The sequence below is a fragment of the Pinus tabuliformis genome, chromosome 6, assembly GCF_031772625.1.
Source record: "Pinus tabuliformis cultivar Carrire ecotype Pingquan chromosome 6, CPIR1, whole genome shotgun sequence".
In the NCBI taxonomy this organism is placed as follows: Eukaryota; Viridiplantae; Streptophyta; class Pinopsida; order Pinales; family Pinaceae; genus Pinus; species Pinus tabuliformis.
In genome coordinates, this window is record NC_142292.1 from 1,727,891,065 (window position 1) to 1,727,899,929 (window position 8,865).

The following is an 8,865-nucleotide window of genomic DNA, read 5'->3' on the forward strand; positions in this document are numbered from 1 at the left end:
CGATGAACTCAGACGGATGTGACCTTTCTGTAGGAGCTCTTGAATCTGCCTCTTGATTTCATCGTTCTCCAGAACGGAGCGCCGATAAATTGGTCCATTGGATAGCGACGCACCTGGGGTCAGATCAATGGAGTGCTTGACCTGACAGTGTAGAGGAACCCCTGCGGGGGAGGTGAATATGTCCTCGTACTCCTCCACGACCTTGTCCATCTGTAGTTGTCGTGTAGAGGGGCCCTGTCTAGAGGCCGCGGCCACCGTCTTCTTCTTTCCTTGAGGGCGTATCATCAGGAAAACAAATTTCCTTGTTTTGGAAATGAGCTTACTGCATTGTTTTGTAGTAACCAAAGAGATGGCGGTAGGTGGTGCTACCTTTGGTATCCTGTACAACTTATTTCCCAATGTAATAATAACAGCACGGGGCCTTGATTCATACACAACATGTCGCTTCCACAAGTATGGCTGTCCTAATAATACATCACAAACTTCAAGGGGAGCAATGTCACACAATACCTCATTCGTGAAGGGCTTGATGTTGTATGGAAGGCGACACTGCTGGCTGATGCGAAGATCTCGTCCTTGGTGAAGCCACCCAATGGTGTACGGTTGTGGATGTGCTGTGGTCGGTAAGCCCAATCGCTTCACGACCTCTGCCGAAATGAGGTTCTTTTGGCTCCCGCTATCAACAATGAACTGTATCGGGGAGCCCTTTAACCACATCTGGGAGTGGAAGAGATGCTCCTCCTCCTCTGGATCTTCGGGTTCATTTTTCTGGATCTTGGCATTGGGATCTGCATCAACGATCTGCTTCCCTTTGTCATTCCCCTTATCGAGTTCTGACTCAGAGTCAGAACATGCATTTGATTCTGAAACCTTTAGCTCAGCCACCAGTGACTGCTTGGCTCGACACTCACTTGTGTTGTGAGTGGAGCTCTTATGGAACTCACACCATTTTCCAGTGTCCTTTTTCGGCTTCGTGGCGCTGTTCTTTGCTTGCAGCTTCGGCGGGTTGTCTTGGGCTGCCCCGCCTTGTATTTTTCCTTTGTTCTGTGGTTTAGGGGCACCTTTCCCCCGCTTTGGATTCGCAGATCCAAAGTCTCGCTTCTTCTGTTTAAACTTCTGCTCGACCTTGACGGCATATCGGTATGCTGTGCCGAGCGATGAGATGTTCAGGAATTGTATTTCTTCCTGGATGTACTTGTGTAGGCAGCCACGATATTTGAGTATGAAATGCTGCTCCGAATCCTTGATACCCAACTTTGTGCGAAGGGTATGGAAAAGATTGGTGAACTCCGGCACGTCTTGGTCCCTTCCTTGCCGTAGCGTGGTCCACTTTATGTTTTCATCCTCATAGCTTCCGACAGGGTAGTACTGCTCCTTGATGGCATCCCGGAATGAATTCCAGGTGGTTGCGACTGAAAATAGTGAGCCAGTACTTTCATCCTTCTGCTCTCAGTAGGTTTCCCACCAGTCCTTGACGTGGGGGGCTGCTTTGAGAAGAGAGAAAACAATCTTTTCCCGACTCGAAAATTCATGAACAGAAAAATAACCCTCTAGCAGATTTAACCATTTATCTATGGCATTTGCATCTATCTGACCCTCAAATATGGGGATTTCAAAATTAACTTGTACCTTAAAGGGCGTGGCGTTTCCAGAGTAGCTGTTGGAAGTCGATGCATTGCTTCTGGGTAGCCGCTGAAGGATCTGGGCAAAGCTGTCCATCATCGCGTTTCTTTGTCGCTCGAGGGCTTCTTCGAGCAAGATTTTGATAGGATCTCCTACCCCCTCATCTTTCTTCTCATCCGCCATGGAAGGCCGTCGGGATTTGCGAGGCTGGTCTTGCAAAGGTTCGACCAGTTCAAGCCCTAACTCATTATATCCCGACCTTGTTGGGGAAATGCAAAGAAAAACAGAGAAAAAGCAGACCGCTCTGATATCACTGATCCAGACTTAAACAGGAACGAAACAAATTACAGAGATAACCATAAACACAGATATGCAGCAGAAATAATACTTCATTTCATTAATGTAAATACTGAAATATGCTTACAAACAGTAATGGAAATAAACTAGCTAGGGCGATGGTAGCTTATATCTGAGAAGAGATGTGGTGGCTACATGCCTCTGAACTGTGTTACAATGAGGCTCGAAGGCCTATTTATTATTGAGAAACAATGGAAAACCCTTAACATTCCAAAACCTAACCCTAGAAGATGAAACGCCAAACTGTGGGCCCCGTTTGGATAAATTGGTACACCAACTTCCCGGGGTCGTAACTTTGGCATACAATCTCCGTTTAACGCGTACAATAGCTCGTTAGAAAGATCTATCCGAGCACTACCACTTTGGGAGGCAACATGGGTCCATGGACCCATGTTGCCCCAGATTTCCCAAAAAATGTCGTTTAGGGCCTCAAAACGGCTCCGGAAGTTCAGGACCCAAAAAACTGCTAAAAATAGTAAGTTGTGCTACAACTGAAAATGCTGAGAGAAACAATGGTGGGGGTCCAGGTGGACTTGGCAGGTGGCCACCAATATCCACCTGGATCACTCAACCATCTATCATTAATGTCGTGACTACCCCCTCATCCTTTCATTTAATATTCTTGACTTTTCTTACTATATCTTGTTCACGTAGATTTGAGATGACATTTTGGGGATAAGATATGAATATTTAATTTGGAAATTAATTGGAGAAGGCCATATCTTCTCCCAAGTAGATTTTGAGAAGACACCTTGGGATATGGATATTTAATTTGGAATAAATGGAAGAAGACCATATCCTATCCAAAATTAAAGTTGAGAAGACAAGTTGGGAATTGAATAATAACAATAATAAAATTTATATCAGTAAATAAAATTACAGTTTCACAAATATAGGTATATACCAATATTTCTTGATAACTATAAGTCAATATTTTCAGGTAATTTAAACACTAATAAAATTTGCATGATAAGATTAAGTAGGGCACTACATACACCCCTCCTTCAAAAAACTTTGTCCTAAAGTTAGAGTGAAAAAGATACAAGGAGTTTGAAAACAATTTGACATTAAGGCATAACAAAATAGAGAGAGAGTTATAGTAGTAAATTTTAATAAGTCAAGAAATGATACCACTTCCCATCAAGAGTCTCCAACTAATCTATATACTCCTATCCTTCCTAACCTACTTCCATTCCCACCCTATCCATCCTTTGCTGCTATATATACTATGGCATCTGCTATACCAATATAATCACTGATAAAACCAATATGGCAGAAGCGTCGACTATATCGACCTAACTTATCCAGCAGGAAACTCGAAATAGTCATCACATGTCTAGGGGAGCGTGTCCATCACTGCCCTTCCATGATTCCGGGTTTGGAGGTTACATGGTGGAAATACCTCCACCCCTCCTTACAACTAGGGTCAACACCCTAATATGGACCACACTACAACACTGGTTGGATACTTGTCATCGAATAATCTAGTCAAGTAGTCTTGTCACCTACCATTTACATTTTACCCATGTCATAAGAGTGCATATCAAGTAGATACCAAATGTAATAGAACAATGTACATCATACCATTCCTCATTGGATGTCTCAACCTTCCCCAATGGAAGAGTAGATCTTGGTTATCATATAGTTCTTTCCAATCTGCAAGTTAGTTCTCATCCATGCATATATATAACAACAAAATAGATATAGATACGTGATCTTAAACATCATATTATTAAGTCTAGTATCCACGTGTCAATTTTGTAGTTCATACTGGAAATAAATCTTACATTAGATAGATCATAATTTCACTAAGTCATTCATTAGATAAATCTAATCCACTTAAGCCATACATGAAACAACAATAACTCTAATAATTCATGCACTAGATAAATCATAACCAAGTAAGTCATACATTAGGTCATACATCGAACATTCCAATCATCAATACCTAATCCATTTAATGATTTATATAAGTAGTTTCACTTGTCCAACTAAATGCATCAATATTACATAGTGTTCATAAATAAATAACATAGAACTGCAAATAGAGCCTTAGCACAGGTAGCTATATAAGTCAAAATGGACATCATAAATGGTCAAAAGTGAGGGGTAATTGCGACATATAATCTTTGCATCCTCCCGGGTAGCAGATCTTGGGTTATACTTGTCCCATTGTATCTTAACTTGGTCCACCAAGTGATGCCCGAGTTATCGAACCCTATGGTATAATATGCATATTGGTTTGATCATTATGGTTCCTACGTCTGAGACCTATAATTCCCTCTAGTCGAGTTTGTGGGATTCATCAGAAACAAAATGTTATAGGATAGATACATAAAAACATCATGAGTTTTATGCCAGAGAGCTGGTCGTACAAGACAATAGGACACTGGTACAATTTTCTCTTTGATTCTAAAAGGTCCTATAAATCGAGGTGATAACTTCATACCTTTCTCAAACTGAATAGTGTTGGTAATAACAAAAAAATAAAAATAAAAACTTGGTCCCCTACTTTAAAACTTCGATCGGTACTATGTGCATGAACATAACACTTTTTCCTATCTGGTGCTTCCTTTAAACTTCGTTGAATCTATCTTACCTATTCCTCCATTTTTGAAACAATCCTATCGTGACTATTACTGTGTCTTCCATCCTTTTGTCGACTCAATGGTGTCCTGCATGGCCCCCCATAGAGAGCTTGATAAGGAGGCATCCTAATTGAATTGTGGTCATTGTTATTATAGGAAAACTATACCAATGGTAAGTACTCTTCCCACTGAGTCTAATTATCCATGACATACATTATAAGCATATATTATATAACCTGATTTAATTTTTCAGTCTTTCCATCTATTTATAGATGATATGCAGTGCTAAGGTTTAACTAAGTCCCCAACACTACTGTAAACTTGTCCAAAATGTATATGTAAAGTGAGAGTCCATATCAAAATGATCTTTGTGGGCAACCCATGTAGCTAGATAACTTCACCCCTAAATACTCAAGACAAAATGGGGGCAGTCTCTTAGATAAGGTAGTTAGCCACCTAGAGATACCAAATACATGGCCAAAATAGAATATGTTAAGGTTGTTTCTCCAAGAAGAGAGCAACTCATCCTTCAAGAGTAATCCAAAAAAAAAATAGTTTTGCAAATAATGGTCATGATCACCTTTACAAGTGGACTTCAAAGAATATGCCAAGGTAATTAGAGTCTTGTAGACAAACAATGTAACTCCTCCAAATGGAAATAGTATAAAGATGTTAGGGAATTATCTCCCAGGATCATCCAAATGGGACATAAATAGTAATCCCATAGAAAAATGTGCCATAATTGTCCATAAAGTTGTTATAACCTCCTCAAAGAAGTCGGGTGTCCTCAATAAATGTGCCAAAGTGGTTAAATGCACATGTACCAACATGTCTCCTCTAAGGAATATGATAATTAGTTCACCCTAAGAGATTGTGTATCTTTCATTTCTCCTTTGCTACATTCCATCTGACCTCTCTCTTTTGATTTCTATTTGCTAAGGTATTTTGTCAATACTAAAACCCTATGTTATGATGTCTTTTATGTTTGACACTTCTTTCAGCCTCTCTAAGCAGTATGGAATTCAGGTCATCCTAAATTTGTATTTAATGAATATTTTGCATCGTCCATCTTTCAAGTATTTTATTACATGTTTCTATGCACTATCACTTTATGCTTACGACGTTTGTATTCCAAACAGAATATATGGTCATATCACTGCTCAGGCATTTTTTTGTTTTGTTTTTTATCCTAGTTTGGGCCTTGATATGTGTTTCTTTTAAATTTCAATATTAAACCATTCAAATTATTGCACCATTTCTTTATCCATGCATCATAGTGTGATGAATAGAGGTATTGGGGAAATTGGATGCTAATGTTATTGGCAAGACATGTACAATCAGTGACTCTGTACGCTGTCCTGGTACCAACAACCTCACTCTTGCCTTCAGGTTGAGAGCAAGGTTGATTTCTTTATAAGAAAAGAAATAAGTAGCAGAAGGAATCTAAACTAGTAATAGGCCCAATATATAATTATAGCACTCATTCACAGTCATGTCCATTCTTTGCATATTTATAACCATGAATTAGAAACTCAGAATGCCACAATTAGTTGCTAATTTTCCATGGATGACAACATGTGTGAGTTGCCTCATTTGGCCAAAATATGCTTACTTGACAACCACATTGTCCAAACTGAAGCTGTAAACAAAATAAAATAGTTGCACACACCTACCAGGTGCTCTTCGGACTGTTACATCATACATGCAACCAAAAATAGGCAACCAAGTCCAAGCAGAAAAACATATGTGCATTTTGTAAACCATTTAAGTGCTCATCCAATTCATGCTAATACTTTTTATGATCTGAAGGTTTCAAATACACATACTTATATCAGTCTTCTAAGCAATGAAAATATTTGACATTTAAATTGATGCATATTTAATCTCTAATCAATGCTTATAAAAATTATAAACCATGATATCCAGAGCAGTGAAGACCAGTGCATATTTATCAAACCTATATTCTGTTTACTTATTTATGTTAGTCTTTAAGGTGACGAGAATATCAGATATTTGAACTCATGCATTTTTAATCTCTTATAGCTTCTCAATAAGCCAACCTTTTTAATCTCTAATAAATACTCATCAACACTATAAAACATGATATCCATAGCTTAAATATTAATGCAGATTAATCAAAACTTATATTCTCTATGTACTTCTTTGGCAAAAGGCATGAAGCACATAGATTGAATAGATATCCTAAATAACATTGATCGAAACACACAATCATGGATGTTTAGAGCATAAAGTAAAATCCAAGAAGAAATCATCAAGAAAGTATGCTGGTGCATGTTCAAAAATCATTAAATTGATCCAAAAATATTATTATATATCTGTACATAGAATATCATTGCTCAATAGAGAGCCATCAATCCTTCCAAGCCTATTCAAATGTACCAAGTCCAATGTCATATATTCTGTAGGTGAACCAATTTGGTAGAGCAATTACAAGGTAGGTAGGTTTTGGCTTCAGAGTGTGGTGTAATGGAGGTGAAGGAGGAAGGCAGTCACAAGAGGAGGGTGTTTGTGGAGGCAGAGAATATTGAGCCCATCATTGCCCAAATCGAACAATAGTCTCGTCAGGTGGAACGCTTGCTAAGACTATCTCGGTATACAGAGGCTCTTAAAACTGTATTGGAGGATTCTCCTACAAAAACCAAGGATGAGAGATGCAAGTAAGCAAATTGGATAGTGGTGCATTGTGTTCTAATGGCAAGTAAGGATGTGGATGCTGTGTTTATTTCTTTGGATCCAGAGTATTATGACATCCTTATGAAATACCTATACAGGGGCCTTTCAACTGGAGATCGACCAACATGTGATCAATGTCCTCGTCTATATGAAAAGCTAACAGAGAAAGCAGGTCTGGGGTGTATTGTACGTGCCCTTGCAGATACTACAAACACTGTTTAACTTCCTTGTTTAATGGTGCCAGATTTACAGTACTTGCTTAATAGTCTACTAAATCATTTCAACTTCTCCTATCCTTCCACTACAGTCGATATTTTCAATGGTAATAAGACTTTGAATCTATGGTTAAATTTAATTCGTTTTTTTTTTTTCAGAGACCTTCCTGGTCATTTATGCACTCACCCTTCAGGTTATAGGTAGTATTGCAAATAGATCAACGCTATTATGCACTTTCGAAGACATGGATTTGGATTCATATTTTGACTTCACACAAATGCCTCCCATTACAAATCCTTATTGTTTGCCATTCTCTTGACTACCCATAAATAAAAGTTTCATATAAGTTTGGTTTCTTATGACTACTAAGTCACCTGAGATAACCACCAGATCCACACAAATCAACACCATTATCAACTACACAAGATATAATTGATCTCAATAAACAACCAAACTCTTACTGTTAGTCCATCTTCTGATGCTTCTGTCCTTCACAATATCTCCTCAAAATTTGCACATATATCTAGAGCATTGATGAGTTCAAGAAGATGAAGCCATCTATCATTTGCATGATATTCATGCTCATTACAAATTACCCCAAGAAAGTACGATACTAGATTCTGTAATATAGCATGAAATTCTCCAGAGAAAGTACTACACCAGCTTCTGTCATTGCATCAAATGAAGTCTGATTTTGTATACATAACAAATTAGAAATATTTTTTTTTTTAATCTCCAACAATGTCCAAAGAAGTAAGCCTATTTACAAATTTGTACTTATCAACTACGTTTATATTCAGGAGTAAATCTGCATTGATAATTATAGATGCAGAGATAGCTCTTCACAGAACTAGATTAATGAAGAGATATTTCATGTAATATGAGAGGAAAGGAGAGACAGATAATTCTTCACAAAACTAGATTGATGAAGAGATAAATTCATGAACCATGAGAGGAGAGAAGAGGAGAGGGGTTTTATAGTCGTGGAAACTATTCCAATGCACTAATATTAGAGGGCATTGTCTTCTAATAGTTGGTCTTTTTTGGCCAAAATCGAGTGATACACTTTCAGATGATATTGTTATCTCCAGTTGTTTAAAATGCACTTTTGAATGCATAGATGGATTCAACACCCTAAAAAACCCCTGACACACTTGGATTGTGAAAACTACACAGCTCAAACTTATGATTCTAATAAATCTCTTTCGGATTTCAAAAATTGACCAGAATAATATTCAAAATTTGACCAGAAAATATGCTGGGAGGCATCAGTGGTGCTGTGGACATAACTATTTCATGAATCGAAGATGACACTAACTATTTGAAGAGTGTCAGGCTAGGAGGTAACTCCTCAAAACGAGATTGTATTATTCATTTAGGCTGTTCA

At 38.1% G+C, this 8,865-nt stretch overlaps 1 pseudogene; it reads left to right on the forward strand.

The window, feature by feature from the left end:
* The first annotated feature begins 7,055 nt into the window (after positions 1-7,055).
* On the forward strand, positions 7,056-7,484 carry LOC149265716 (actin-related protein 2/3 complex subunit 5A pseudogene; annotated as a pseudogene).
* The last annotated feature ends 1,381 nt before the right edge of the window (positions 7,485-8,865 follow it).